At 41.3% G+C, this 15,495-nt stretch overlaps 1 pseudogene across 1 annotated transcript in view; it reads right to left on the minus strand.

Moving 5' to 3' along the window:
• Positions 1 to 15,495, minus strand: part of LOC309544601 (alcohol dehydrogenase 1-like) — a 130,800-nt pseudogene that overhangs the window by 113,715 nt on the left and 1,590 nt on the right. The gene's annotated exons all lie outside the window — the stretch shown is intronic.

Genomic DNA, 15,495 nt, shown 5'->3' on the forward strand with positions numbered 1-15,495 from the left:
GCCCCAGACAATAGGTGACTTATTTAATACAGCTGTGGAAAGAGCAATGCTAGTGCACTGATTGCAGAAGCCCATGACAACCATATGTTCGCTGTAATATAGGCAAATCAGTTAAGGAATTAACCATCATTGTCTCATTCTTGTTTATGGAGGTTATTCTTAATTAATAAAAACATTTAAAGTGGTTCTAAAAACAGAAGTTTTTTTTTACCCTAATGCATTCTTGAGAGCAGCTCTCCTTCCCCCATCCCCCCCCCCCCCTTTACCTGAGCCCGATCCCTATCCAGCACTGTGTATGAGAGCAGCATTGCTGCTCTCTCTCTTTCTCTTCATAAGCTCAGAGGCACCATTGGCTCCTGATGCTGTCAATCAAAGCCAATGAGGAGGAAGAAGGGGGATTGAGCCTGCATGAGTGCCCCATAGCAAACGGTTTGCTATAGGGGCATTCAGCCAAGGGAAGGAGCCAGGAGCACTGACAGGGGACCCCAATAGTGATAGATCTGGGCTGCTCTGTGCAAAACTATTGCACAGAGCAGGTCATTTTAACACGTTTGTTATTTTATATGAAACAGTGAGCCAATTATAATAAATCAACAAGAGGTTGAATTAGGTCTACTGACAGTCACACCTATTTAAAGAGGCTCACTGGGGTAAAGAAAGGCAAACTTTAAGAGATTTGGAGTGTAGGTACCTAGAGATTTGTGTACATACCTGCAGCAGCCAAACAAACCTTCCTGTCATGGACATATGCCAGGTTTTCCAAGTTTTTCCAGGTATGCCTCCAGACATTTCTATTGACAATTACTATGATGAGCAGCCTCACTGGCCAAAATGAATGTGCAGGAGGTAGAAAAGGGCAGGCAAGCTTCGGTCCTATCAAGAAGTGCCAAAGCATTGTCTGTCGAAACATCCTGCATTTTAACTGTTACACCTCTAGGGAACTGCATTTTTTTTTTTAACTCTGGGCATATTTTTGTTTCCTGTGCAGTGGGACTGTGCCTACACTGCACAGGTTAACAGCTTGTTTTATTTTAGGTGAGAGGACAGCAGAGATATACTTACCCGATCCACCAATCCTCCCTGCACAAGACTGGCTTGGCACTCCTGCGCTTCTGTGGTCTTGAAAATTTACAGTTTTTGACATCAGCATGCCCAGAGCATGCTCCATAGACAAGAACAGTCCACCGCTGGACCATGGGGGTGAGCAGTTTTCTGCAGGATCAGTGGATCAGGTGAGCATAAACTCTGTGCTCACCCCTGGAAAACATGAGCAGTTGACCCACTGCATGGGAAAAAAAAATTGCCTGGAGATGGGCTTTAGCATATCTCAAAGTTTTCAACTGCCATCTAGAGATGTATAGAACTGTTCGCCGGCGAACAGTTCCCGGCGAACTTAGCATGTTCGCGTTCGCCGCTGCCGGCGAACATATGCGATGTTCGGTCCGCCCCCCATAAGACATCATTGAGGCAAACTTTGACCCTGAACTTTACAGTCAGCAGACACATTTCCAGCCAATCAGCGTACCTCCCTCCCACACCCTCCCACCTCCTATAAATAAGCAAGGGCAGCATCCATCTTAGATCATTCTGAAGCAGTGTGTGTAGTGAGAGTAGGGAGAGAGCTGCTGCTGCTGCTGCTGCTGCTGCTGCTGCTGCTGCTGTTAAGCTAGGGACAGTTAGTCAGTGTTCCTGGTCTTGCAGTGTTCTTGGTCCACTACTGCTGTAATATCAGCACCCCAAAAAGCCCTTCTAAGGGCTGGTATTTGTGTTTTTTTTTTTTATATATATATATATATATATATACCTAGCGTCCCCAAAAGCCCTTTTAAGGGCTGGTAATTGAGTTGTTTCTTCATATATATATATATCTATATCTATCTAGTGTCCCCAAAAGCCCTTTTAAGGGCTGGTAATTGAGGATTTTTTTATTTATATATATACATATATATATATATATATATATATAGTGTCCCCAAAAGCCCTTTTAAGGGCTGGTAAGGTAATAGATTTTTTTCTTTATATATATATATATATATATATATATCTATTGTACACTGCAGTTGCCTGCCCGCTGTGTGTGAGAGGCCACAGACCTACCACAGACTGTACTGTGTGCACACCACACTCATTTCGGGTGGCACAGGCACAGTACCTGGCATTTTAAAAAATATTTTTTTTTCCTCTGTCATAATTGCAGTGAGTGCTGTGTCAGGTCCACAGAGTGCACTGTACCCACTGCAGTGCACTGCCCACCACTGATATATATACGTTGGCACAGCATCTTGTTGCAATAAATTGAAAAAAAAAAATATTTTTTATTATTGCAGTTGCCTGGGCTGCCAGTGACTGTCAGGTCCACAGAGTGTACTGTGCCCACTGCAGTGCCACTGTGTGCCCACCCACCACTGATATATAAGGTGGCACAGCAGCTTGCAAAGTAAAAAAAATATATATATTTTTTTAAATTGCAGTTGCCTGGGTGCCAGTGACTGCTGTCAGGTCCACAGAGAGTGTACTGTGCCACTGCCCACCCACCACTGATATATAAGGTGGCACAGCAGCTTGCAAAGTAAAATAAAATATATTTTTTTAAAATTGCAGTTGCCTGGGTGCCAGTGACTGCTGTCAGGTCCACAGAGAGTGTACTGTGCCACTGCCCACCCACCACTGATATATAAGGTGGCACAGCAGCTTGCAAAGTAAAAAAATATATATATTTTTTTAAATTGCAGTTGCCTGGGTGCCAGTGACTGCTGTCAGGTCCACAGAGAGTGTACTGTGCCACTGCCCACCCACCACTGATATATAAAGTGGCACAGCAGCTTGCAAAGTAAAAAAATATATATATTTTTTTAAATTGCAGTTGCCTGGGTGCCAGTGACTGCTGTCAGGTCCACAGAGAGTGTACTGTGCCACTGCCCACCCACCACTGATATATAAAGTGGCACAGCAGCTTGCAAAGTAAAAAAATATATATATATTTTTTAAATTGCAGTTGCCTGGGTGCCAGTGACTGCTGTCAGGTCCACAGAGAGTGTACTGTGCCACTGCCCACCCACCACTGATATATAAAGTGGCACAGCAGCTTGCAAAGTAAAAAAAAAATATATATATTTTTTAAATTGCAGTTGCCTGGGTGCCAGTGACTGCTGCCAGGTCCACAGAGAATGTACTGTGCCACTGCCCACCCACCACTGATATATATGCCTGCAAGAGAAAAAGCCAGCCGCAGAGAAGCCGTATTCCTGAAAATATAATAAAAATGCTGTTTTTTAGGGGTTCTGGACATGCTACAGAGCTGAAACTTGACAGGTACACTTTTTAGACCCCCCAGACACTAAATACAAAAAATGACATGCCTGCCTAAAAAAATGCCCGATAAATGCCTGCAAGAGAAAAAGCCAGCCGCAGAGAAGCCGTATTCCTGAAAATATAAGAAAAATGCTGTTTTTTAGGGGTTCTGGACATGCTACAGAGCTGAAACTTGACAGGTACACTTTTGTGACCCCCCAGACACTATATTCAAAAAATGACATGCCTGCCTAAAAAAATGCCCGATAAATGCCTGCAAGAGAAAAAGACAGCCGCAGAGAAGCCGTATTCCTGAAAATATAAGAAAAATGCTGTTTTTTAGGGGTTCTGGACATGCTACAGAGCTAAAACTTGACAGGTACACTTTTGTGACCCCCCAGACACTAAATACAAAAAATGACATGCCTGCCTAAAAAAATGCCCGATAAATGCCTGCAAGAGTAAAAGCCAGCCGCAGAGAAGCCGTATTCCTGAAAATATAAGAAAAATGCTGTTTTTTAGGGGTTCTGGACATGCTACAGAGCTGAAACTTGACAGGTACACTTTTGTGACCCCCCAGACACTAAATACAAAAAATGACATGCCTGCCTAAAAAAATGCCCGATAAATGCCTGCAAGAGAAAAAGACAGCCGCAGAGAAGCCGTATTCCTGAAAATATAAGAAAAATGCTGTTTTTTAGGGGTTCTGGACATGCTACAGAGCTAAAACTTGACAGGTACACTTTTGTGACCCCCCAGACACTAAATACAAAAAATGACATGCCTGCCTAAAAAAATGCCCGATAAATGCCTGCAAGAGAAAAAGCCAGCCGCAGAGAAGCCGTATTCCTGAAAATATAAGAAAAATGCTGTTTTTTAGGGGTTCTGGACATGCTACAGAGCTAAAACTTGACAGGTACACTTTTGTGACCCCCCAGACACTAAATACAAAAAATGACATGCCTGCCTAAAAAAATGCCCGATAAATGCCTGCAAGAGAAAAAGACAGCCGCAGAGAAGCCGTATTCCTGAAAATATAAGAAAAATGCTGTTTTTTAGGGGTTCTGGACATGCTACAGAGCTAAAACTTGACAGGTACACTTTTGTGACCCCCCAGACACTAAATACAAAAAATGACATGCCTGCCTAAAAAAATGCCCGCTAAATGCCTGCAAGAGAAAAAGCCAGCCGCAGAGAAGCCATATTCCTGAAAATATAAGAAAAATGCTGTTTTTTAGGGGTTCTGGACATGCTACAGAGCTGAAAATTGACAGGTACACTTTTTAGACCCCCCAGACACTAAATACAAAAAATGACATGCCTGCCTAAAAAAATGCCCGCTAAATGCCTGCAAGAGTAAAAGCCAGCCGCAGAGAAGCCATATTCCTGAAAATATAAGAAAAATGCTGTTTTTTAGGGGTTCTGGACATGCTACAGAGCTGAAACTTCACAGGTACACTTTTTAGACCCCCCAGATGCTAAATCCAAAGAAATTTTTGATTTTTATTTTTTTTTAATTTTTCCAATAATTGGCTCTCTATCAAAAAATTATAATTTTTAAGAACTTTTTTTTGCGTGATCCCTCTCCGGCATGCCACAGTCCAGGTGTTAGTCCCCTTGAAACAACTTTTCCATCACTATTGTGGCCAGAAAGAGTCCCTGTGTGTTTTAAAATTCGCCTGCCTATTGAAGTCTATGGCGGTTCGCCCGGTTCGCCGGTTCGCGAACATTTGCCGATGTTCGCGTTCGCCGTTCGCGAACCGCGAATTTTAGGTTCGCGACATCACTACTGCCATCATTATTGAAAAATACATTTAAAGAAAGTCTTTTCTTTGAGAAGGAATTACTCCCCACAGACTACAGCTACAGAGGTCCCCAATGGCTTGTTTTAAATATAATTTACTGCTTGTTAAAACTATGTAAATGACATGTGTACAATAAAGGCAGTGTTACTCCAAAACCATTGAAAGGTGATGAAATCGTAAAGATGATTCTTGACCCCAAACATTTTCTATTAAGTGTTAGACCAAAAGGTTAATGTAATCAAAGCATACGTTTTTCCTATGCATTCTTTTGATTTAGGAGATAAAGTCTCCATACTTAAAGTGTTTGTAACTGTCAAAAAAAATGCACCCTGTTCCTTTAAAGCATGTTATACAGCACAGTGCCTGTATCACCTAAAAAACCTGTTTGATCCTGCCTGGTTCTGCCCTTCCCCCTGGTAACTGAACAGTTTATCATGGCTGCTGAGCCCTAACACTGTGGTCAGTTTGTGTGTCTCCTCTCTCCCCCGATCCCCCCCTCCCTGCCTGTCACCTCCATCTTCTCCACGATACTTGTCTCCAGCTTGTAAAATAATAGTGTTAAGTCTCTACAATCCTCTGTTAGATAATAACTTGTGTCCACATCAGCGGGAGTTCTCAGCCCTTCCCACTGTATCTGTCAGACGGGGAGAGGAGAGAACTGGGGAGTCACGTGAGCGCCAGGAGACGCTCTGATATAAGGTATAAATCCGCTTTTTTTTAAATAAAGGAGATACAGTGAGGCACATGTTATAATCTAACAGAGGGTATTGTAGAGACTTAACAAGTGGCTTTACAACCACTTTAACTGTCCAACAGTAATCATCTTCTTCTGAACGCTGATCTTTAGGCCTCTTCATTGGCCAGCAGGGATGACGTCACTCTTGCGCATGCACTGAAGCCCGTCACCCTGGCACTCAGAGACTGGCCCAGCACTGTGAGCTGAGCTGCACATGCTGGAGGAGATGACAAGCAGGCAGGTAGGGGTATTTTATTGCAGAAAGGACAGTGCATGTCTCTTCTGCAATAAAAGCCTGCCTGCTTGCAGTTTTTTTTTTACACAGGACTTTAGTTTTGATTTAAACTACAGTCAGTGAATATAATTGCTTTCACAATAGTTAGCTATGTAAAATCTAATACCAACCTTCTTAAACATATTTTACTGAAAAGTAATGTGAATTTGGAGATTCACTTTTGCTTTTTTGGCCGTACTTTTCCTATGGTTTACAGGAGTGCAGTTTGTTCTGCACTCCTGTGACCCATTTTCAGCTAAAATCTGCTGTCATCTGACCTCACAGAGCTGGTGCAGGCTCTGCAAAGATCTCGACCATATGGTCAGGATCCACCTAGATGCCTGGGTGGGCAGTGTAACGCCCCCCTGGGTATGAAAGGGGTTACAGTCATTTAGGACATTTCATTCCCGAACACAAACCCATACAAATAATCCCCCCCCCCCCCCAAGTACGAGACGAGGCTCTGTATTGAGGGTCAAGCAGGAATCAGACTTTTTATTGAAAAGGAATACACACTTTATATACACGTTAGAAGTAATGCAGTCACTACATGAACAATAACCCAAATCCAGCCCCCAACATGACACAATGGTTACATAACGAGCCCCCAATACACATTACTCTGAGTGTCAATACATCCCTTAGCAGACAACAGGTGAGTTCATTAGCACACTTAACAATAGGTGAATGGAAAGCCACCTCAGACAAAAACAACATCGTTAGACAGTCGGTCTCCACGTTAACCTTCCTGGAATGCCCATATTAGGAGTGGTACTTCCTGGTCATGAACCTCACAATGTACAGGAATTAAAAAATAAAATCTTCATATTTCAAGAGAGACATCATTCCTGAATATCACTGTCCCATTTGGAGCAATCTAAACCATATCCCCAGTGCTCCCCAGTTTCCTGGTCACCCCGCACCCAAAGTGACTCCCGTCACTTGCAGCTGGTTCAGCCTCCCAGCAAAGCCTGAGCCAGCTTCCCCCCTCCCCACAGCTTGGTGAGCACAGTGAGCACTGGAGGGGTCGAGCAGAGAGTCAGTGAATTACATTTACCGGTGCTCTGCAGCCTTAAGACTGAGAAATGAGGGATCAGCGGTGCCTGATCACTCAGTTCTCAGTGTTAAAGCTGGCATGGGACAGATGCAGCATCAGACCAATGCTGTATCCACCTAGGTGAGTATGATTTTTTTATTTTACTGAAACCCATATTTCTATTTTGATGGTTTTTTACAGTGATGAAGCCTTATTTCATTTCAGTTGTAGTATCATCCAGCACAATGCATGTTCCGTGTCTGAAATAAACCCTGGCTGAAGGTAATATTTAAACAGATTTACAAATTATGGTGTGGGTGGGAATATTAGGTAACAGATTAATTGAGATATATTTTTTGATAGTTACTAGACCTTACACCACTTGGCTTGGGGGGTTCATCTGAAGTCAGTAGTATATCAGAATCACCCCAGAACAATCATTGAACTAAAAGAGGAATTTAAATCTGCATGTAACATCAGTTCTGCTACCCAATGTCAAATATTTCACATGCCACTGCAGGCGAGATCAGGCTCCACACTCCACAATCAGCTCTCTGGTTCAGACTTGACTCGTCTCCACTGAAGCAATAAAAAAAAACAGCAAAAAAACCAGCAACAAGAATGCCACAGGCAGAAATGCTAAAAAATATTCTTCCTTCTTACAATATCCAGCAGTAAATAGTTTTGACATGACATTCATTGTTTTGCGCTAGGCACAGCGCTTTCTCTTTGAGAAAGTACTGTGCATAGTGCGAAACATGGCAGAATTTGAGAAAGTGCCATGCCTAATACAAAACATGTCAAAATGCAGAACAAAACTTGTTCCCCCTGGATATTTTAATAAAGGAAGAATACGTTTTTGCATATTGGTGTGCACCATTCATGTTGCTGATAAAATTGATAGGTTCTGCTACATTGAGAAATGTTCATTGTTCTTGCATTTAGCATATTCACAAAGCACAAAACCAGCAAATATTTAAATACATTTTTGCCTATGGATTCAGACTTTTAGGACACCCTATATTTCAAATGCATCAGAACATAAAAAGTTCATGGCAGTCTCAAAATGAATATCCAGTATACACTTTATATGTCAAAAATAGGTGTGCTGTAATTCCAAACATATCTTAAGATGTAAACAATCCAATGGATTAATGTTCAAAATACGCTTTTGATCAACTTCAGTTCACAATTCACTTCATGGCATTTCTCCTTCTAAAACAATTGGCGGAATGTAATCTTTCCCTTTATAAAGGTAAAGTTGTTCACACACAGGTAATAATGTCATAAATGTGCTTATATTACTGCTTTAACACCTCAATAAAAGCAATGAATGCACTTTGTGATATTTATGCATATAAAAAAATGTATATAGAAAGAGGTGTGTGTAGCTAAAACCAAGGTTAAAACCCCAACCACCCGCCCGGCGCTTCAGGATGTATAAAACAGTGTTTGGCTGGATATAATATAATGTATATGTAGTAATCCTACTAAAATCTATATTTTAAAATTCAAGTGGATATAAAATCCTATAAAACATATAAGGTTTTCATAAAACTTGTAAAATGTGTATCCTTTTATTACACTAGCTGCCGCTGTTAAAAACAGGCTGTGATTTGTTACCATATGAAAGTGAACTTAACAATTTCTACGGGTGTGGATCTGCTGCAGAAGCTGATTGCTTTGACTTGCACATACTGGGAGTTTGTGTATAAGCGCTGCTGAATGTATAAATTGGACTGGTACACACGGATTGGGCTTTATTTATACATTTCTTGCATATAAAAAAATGTGGTGATATGTTATCTTCCCCTCTATTGAGACAACATTGTTTACAGTCAGGTACCATGGCTATGATCTGCCTTCTATACCAATTGAATGCTCAATTTCATTATGGATTCTCATATGGAATTTCTATTTCTATATATAGTATGGCCCCTTTCACACATACGGTCCGTTCAGTTCATCAGTTCAGTCACGTCAAAATGTATCAGTTTTTCATCAGTTTTTCATCCATTTTTCATCTGTTTTTCATCCGTTTTTCGTCCGTTTTCCATCCATTTTTCGTCCGTTTTCATCCGCTTCCGTCAATGTCCGTTTTTTGGAACGGATGAATGCACTATTTTTAATCCGTCAAAAAAACGGATCAGACGAAAAATGGATGTAAACGGACAAACGGTCCGTTTTTCATCCATTTTTGCATTGGTAGTGGATGAAAAAAAAAACGGATGAAAAACGGACCGTTTGTCGTTTACATCCATTTTTCGTCTGATCCGTTTTTTTGACGGATTAAAAATAGGGCATTCATCCGTTCCAAAAAACGGACATTGACGGAAGCGGATGAAAATGGATGTCATCCCTTTTTACATAGAGATGCATTGGTGTCCGTTTTTCATCCGTCGAAGGAGTGGATGAAAAACGGACGAACGGACCGTATGTGTGAAAGGAGCCTTTGGGTGTGTGCTCACTGTTTGCTACCTCAATGGATGTAACAATACGTACCTACTGAAGTTGTTTTTCTGGGGGAATTGATCAATATTGTGGATGGACATCTTTGAGATGATGATTTCGTCACTAGGATATAAAGTGATGGACAATCTATCATAGATAGGTCCGCCCTGTTTAAGTCTATGCATCACATTTGCAGCAAAAAAAACAAGTCCTTTATGACACTATTTTATTGTAATGGATGGAAGCAGAAGTTCTACACAGCACTGTTTTTGTGATTTCTGATGTTATCCTTCCATGTGATATACCAACATGTGATGTGATATAGCAACAGTGATATAGCAACGGCACAGATAATAATGTGACACCAGTGATTAAATATGGAATATACATGTGTGATATGGCAATAATATAAGTCTCAATCTTACATCATTGCCTGTGAACAATGCTACCATCATTGTTTTATATGGAGAAATCCCACAAAAAAAATAATTCCATTTATTGGTATGATATAACAATACTATAAACACATTTGTGAGTGGAGTTCCACCCTATTTTTATACTTACCTCCATCTTCTCGCTCCGGGTCACCTGAAAAAGAAATGGATAATCGCATATTTTTTTTTTTTTTACTTACCTCGTAGCGAAGAAAATATACTTACCTTACTTCCTTCTTCCTCCTTCCTCGGCCGCGGCCCGTCGTCACTTCCTGGCTCTGCAATGATTCCTGGGAGCTGGACGTCATAGCTCCCAGGAATCATTGCGCCTGCACCGGCCCCGACGTCAGTTCCGGGTCGCGCGCGTCATCCCCTTCTAAACAGCTTCTGGGCATGCCCAGAAGCTGTGGAGGGGTGACGCGCGCGACCCGGAAGTGACGTCGGGGCCGGCGCAGAGCATCGTGGGACCACAGAAGGCGGAAGAAGACGCCGAAGAGGACGCGCTGGCTTCAAGCTGCCCACATCTGAGATGGCAGCGCTGGACAAGACGTTTGCAAGGTAAGTATTTCGTCTTGCAGGTAAGTGCAACCCGGGACAGATCAGAGGCTAGCCATTGTGGAATGCACTAGCCCTGACTGTCCCGGGGGTATTAAAAAAAAAAAAAACAAATCCAGGGTGGAACTCCGCTTTAACTGTGAGCAACATTACCTTTTTATTGGGGAAGATTGCATTCCCCCAATTATTTTATATGGAAAAATACCATGAAGTGAATTTACTGTTCTCACAAGAGAACTGAAGTAGATTATAACAGTATTTTGAACATTAAATAGGGCTCACCTGGGTGGATAATCATTGGATTGTTGAAATCTTAAGATATTTTTGGAGTTACATCTATTTTTGGTCATTAAAAAATAAAAACACCCTTCTGATCATGTTTCATGTTACACCCATGTTTAGGGTTTCATGGTCACAGTCTGCAGCCCCACGCCCCCATACCTCCCGCTCACAGAATCCAGGGGTTCTTCTACCTCCAGCTCCTGTCATTATGTAAATTTGGCATGGCAACCCCCACACAGCTGCATCATATATTTTTGAAGAATCTATGAATTAAAAAATCTGTAGTTCTCAATCATTAAGTGACTGCAATTGTAATACATTCATATATCCTCTAACCCTGTAACTGGAGGCATCTACCTCCAGAGCCAGTGCATTGCACCCTCTATCCTCTGATCGTGTTTGCAATGTGTTGCCTTTAAAGTGCACATTGGATACTGGGTCTGAAACTGCAACAAACTTTGATCTTCTGATTTTCTACATGTACAGCAAAATTTTATCAGTTTGGTGACTACTTGATGCATTTGAAATATATGTAGCACCATCCTAGATAGGCTGCTAGCATATTAGGTAAAATTTGTTATTTTTGACTCTATAATCATTGGAGCAGCTTTTGATTGCTTTGGGCTGTTCTGGATCTCATAGGCTGCAGGTTTGATTCTTTCTCTCTACATTCTAGTGAGCGAGAAAATCAAATGAGTAGGCTGAATTATTATTGTGCTCCAGCAAATCCCTGGGGAAGTGTTCCCAGTAGGGGGCTGAAGGGGCTAATGAATAGTCTGAGCCTTAGAACTGCAGGGGCTTCCCATTGAAGGGATTCCACCCATCCATAAGTTCTACAAGCAATAAATATTTAAAAGACAACCCCTAGACTGATTAATGAGCTGGAGTAAATGAATTGCTGTTGTGTGCCTGGCTGCCTTGCACTGTTTTTGGGGAAAATCTGTGGTAACTACTGCAGCCTCTCAATGGTAGGTCTACATATGTATATACAGTATCTCACAAAAGAAGTGAGTACAACCCTCACATTTTTGTAAATATTTTATTCTACTTTTCATGTGTCAACACTGAAGAAATTACACTTTGCTACAATGTAAAGTAGTGAGTGTACAGCTTGTATAACAGTGTACATTTGCTGTCCCCTCAAAATAACTCAACACACAGCTATTAATATCTAATCCAATGGCAACAAAAGTGAATACACCCCTAAGTGAAAATGTCCAAATTAGGCCCAATTAGCCATTTTCCCTCCCCGGTGTCATGTGACTCATTAGTGTTACAAGGTCTCAGGTGTGAATGGGAAGCAGGTGTGTTAAATTTGGTGTTATCACTCTCACTCTCTCATACTGGTCACTGGAAGTTCAACATGGCACCATGGCAGAACTCTCTGAGGATCTGAAAAAAAGAATTATTGCTCTACATAAAGATGGCTTAGGCTATAAGAAGTCTGCCAAGACCCTGAAACTGAGCTGCAGCACAGTGGCTAAGACCATACAGCGGTTTAACAGAACAGGTTTCACTCAGAACAGGCCTCGCCTTGGTCGACCAAAGATGTTGAGTGCACGTGCTCAGTGTTATATCCAGAGGCTGTCTTTGGGAAACAGACGTATGAGTGCTACCAGCATTGCTGCAGAGGTTGAAGGGGTTGGGGGATCAGCCTGTCAGTGCTCAGACCATATGCTGCACACTGCATCAAATTGGTTTGCATGACTGTCATCCCAGAAGGAAGCCTCTTCTTAAGATGCTGCCCAAGAAAGCCTGCAAACAGTTTGATGAAGACAAGCAGACTGAGGACATGGATTACTGGAACTATGTCCTGTGGTCTGATGAGACCAAGATAAACTTATTTGGTTCAGATGGTGTCAAGTGTGTGTGGCGGCAACCAGGTGAGAAATACAAAGACAAGTGTGTCTTGCCTACAGTCAAGCATGGTGGTGGGAGTGTCATGGTCTGGGGCTGCATGAGTGCTGCCGGCACTGGGGAGCTACAGTTCATTAAGGGGAACCATGAATGCCAACATGTACTGTGCCATACTGAAGTAGAGCATGATCCCCTCCCTTTGAAGACTGGGCCGCAGGGCAGTATTCCAACATGATAATGACCCCAAATACACCTCCAAGACAACCACTGCCTTGCTAAAGAAGCTGAGGGTAAAGATGATGGACTGGTGAAGTATGTCTCCAGACCTAAACCCTATTGAGCATCTGTTGGGCATCCTCAAACAGAAGGTGGAGGAGCTCAAGGTCTCTAACATTCACCAGCTCCGTGATGTCATTGTGCAGGAGTGGAAGAGGACTCCTGTGAAGCTCTGGTGAACTCCATGCACAAAACGGTTAAGGCAGTGCTGGAAATTAATGGTGACCACACAAAATATTGACACTTTGGACCCAATTTGGACATTTTCACTTAGGGGTGTACTCACTTTGTTGCCAGCAGTTTAGACATTAATGGCTGTGTATTGAGATATATATTTATACACCTGCATGTTTTTTTTTTTGCACAGTGTTCTAAGATCTATAAGCTGCAAGTTTGTCTTTTTCAACTTAAAAATCAAGTAATTTCAGCACTACATCTGTTATACTGGAGGGCTGTTATGTTTATTTTTGTATATATTATAGAGGAGCACAAACAGTATAGTCTATTGGAGTCTTTCAAACAGGTATTTCTTGTTTTTTCTTCAAATAAGAATGTATTTGGGCCATTCTGTGTAAAACCAACTGCAGGTAAGTATAACATGTTTGTTATTTTTAACCCCCCAAAAAATCGAGACTTTACGATAACTTTAACCTTTATAGAGCACAAGTAGCTTTATGATGAAATATAAATGTCTCAATTACATAGAATCATAAAGAAATTGGTGTTATAATTATTATAATTATTTTAAACCTAACTCACTACCAGCAGACATTGCAATTGCCTTGAATGCCTGGGAGACACCATTTTAAATAATGTTGTCCCCCAATTACTAAGCCTGGTTTGACTGCATATTTTAAATTCCTTATTTTTCATATGGGCCTTATGTATACAGGCTTTACAAGTAGCTAAGTCCTGTGCTCAAATACCTTCAGCATTCTTAGGTTTTGATAATATCACTTGAACATGAAAGGTATTAAAAATATCTAAATCATAAGTACATACAGACCCACTGTCTGTATATATATTTGACACAACAATACCTATGATAATATACCTACAAACCCACCGTATGAGTATATATCTTACAAAACAATGAATAAAAATAAAAGTATAATGGCAAATCAGAAGGCAAAATATAAACCAGCCAACATTATCTGTTATGATAAAAATGTGGGTATATGTATTTTGTAAGTTCCCACCTATGCTGCCCCTATGGTAAGCTGTTTTTATACCGTCTCCATCTCGCTTGGCTTTTTCTCCAGTGTTCTGTACTGACAATAGTTTTCCTTTTGTACAAGTACAAATTTAACTTCCCACTTCCCTCCCCTAATTAGCTATATGTCTAGCACTTTCTCCCAGGATCCCACCTTGTGAGGAATGCAAAAAAGCAACTATGCATTTTCCAGGTAAAGTTGCAGCACAATGTTATTTAGTTGTAATCCGTGTTAGCTGGAAGATATAAGACTGCAGCTCATTTCTGTACAATAAAGAGCAACCTCAGGCCATAAATAATAGTAGTGATCTGTGGATGCCACCCAAGAAGCATTGTAACTGTGCTAATATTAGAACTTTGTACCATATTTTTTTTAAAGTTGTAAGGCTTAAGGGTCTATTCACACCAGGTGTAGACTGCGTTGTGTGGCTATTCCAGCGCAGTCCCACCACAAACAAGGCAAAATGCCCTGTCTCCTATGTGCCTGGTTTATATCACTGCATAGAGGTTGTGTGGGCAGTGTGTGGTGAAAAAAAGGAATGACAGGCCATACTTGGCAGCCAATACAAGTTGGTTAAAAAAAAAACTGAACAATGAGATCAGTGCATTGCCAGTGCAGTGATTCCATTGCACTGCACAACAACCGCTGCATTGCAACACAGCAGCTGGTGTGAATTAGCCCTAAAAGGCTTTTAGCCTGGATTTATTTCTTGAACATACAGCATATTTCTGCATGATTTACCTTATTGCTTTCAAAATTACAAATCAATCCATGTACTGTTTCTACACAAAGTTTTGGTGTATATTAAAGTGAAATTGTAAATGTTGCGATACCCAAATAGGAGCCACTGATTTTAACTGGTTCTTCCCCAAACAGTGAAGAGGCTACCAGTCACACAGGCAACAGTCCATTCACTCTGGCTCCATTAAACAGGGGATGTCTTTTTAAGATTTATTGCTTGTAGAAGTGTAACAGGAGAGGGGTTGGGGTGGTATGGTATGCTCCAAAAAATGTTGACTTGTAACAGGAGGACACAATTCATTAGATTATACTTCTTTAAACAGTCTTTTAAGCCAGGAAACAAGGGGAAGGCCAAAACTGACACCTTGTAAGAACAGTCTCAAAGAAAACTACCACTGGCACCCCAAAAGTAAAACTGCGCACAGTCACTAGAATCCTGAGCCCAGGTGAATACTCACAATGTCCCAAGGCAGCTACACACCTTCCAGTTTTCACCAGGCACATTTCAGTGTTCAACACAGACTAGTTCCTGAAATTTAGCAA

Source organism: Pelophylax lessonae, assembly GCF_965119305.1.
Source record: "Pelophylax lessonae genome assembly, chromosome: 1".
Lineage (NCBI taxonomy): Eukaryota > Metazoa > Chordata > Amphibia > Anura > Ranidae > Pelophylax > Pelophylax lessonae.